This window comes from Volvox carteri, assembly GCF_000143455.1.
Source record: "Volvox carteri f. nagariensis unplaced genomic scaffold VOLCAscaffold_837, whole genome shotgun sequence".
NCBI classification, from domain to species: Eukaryota; Viridiplantae; Chlorophyta; class Chlorophyceae; order Chlamydomonadales; family Volvocaceae; genus Volvox; species Volvox carteri.
The window spans coordinates 5,485-6,244 of record NW_003308314.1 but is presented as its reverse complement, the minus strand read 5'-3'; positions in this window follow the sequence as shown (position 1 = coordinate 6,244).

Here is a 760-nt window from a genome sequence, read left to right as displayed (position 1 = left end):
GTGCGTTCCCCGTACCTGCAAACCACCCTAGTACGAGCCGAGGGCTCAAGGGCTGCCAAATCGCCTATAAGCACCATCCTACCTCGCACTTCCAGCGAAACAAGTGATGAAGTATACTAACGACCAAAGGGAACGATAGAGTTGCGGTGAGACCATATACGTTCCAGCATCCTTGCCAGGCGTTCAGGTTCCCACTTCATAGCGTCCTTCATATGTTCGAAGCGTGGAAAGCCCATATCAGATCTGATTCCGTCGTAAACCGGGCAGTCCAGCAAAATGTGCTTTTCATCCTCGATGTGGCTACCAGTGCCGCAGCAAGGGCATACTCGCTCCTCCCTAGGTATATAACGCCGTCCCTTACGCGTTCTGTTAGCCGCCAGTGCCCAACAGCAAAGCCTAAACTGCATAAGCTTGCGATTCGCCGAACGTGGGATAAACATTGTGATGTGCGGGAGCACCTCCTTCCTGCCCGCTTGCTCGGCCGCCAGCCCCGTTGTATGTAGTCCATTCCTATTTTTTTTCCTTGCAGAGCTGGGCGTCACCTTCTGTCGGCGCCTTTCAAACTGTAGTGGTGTGGGCTATCATTTCTATTCTATATATATCCTCGATGTGGCTATCAGTGCCGCAGCAAGGGCATACTCGCTCCTCCCTAGGTATATAACGCCGTCCCTTACGCGCTCTGTTAGCCGCCAGTGCCCAACAGCAAAGCCTAAACTGCATAAGCTTGCGATTCGCCGAACGTGGGATAAACATTGTGATG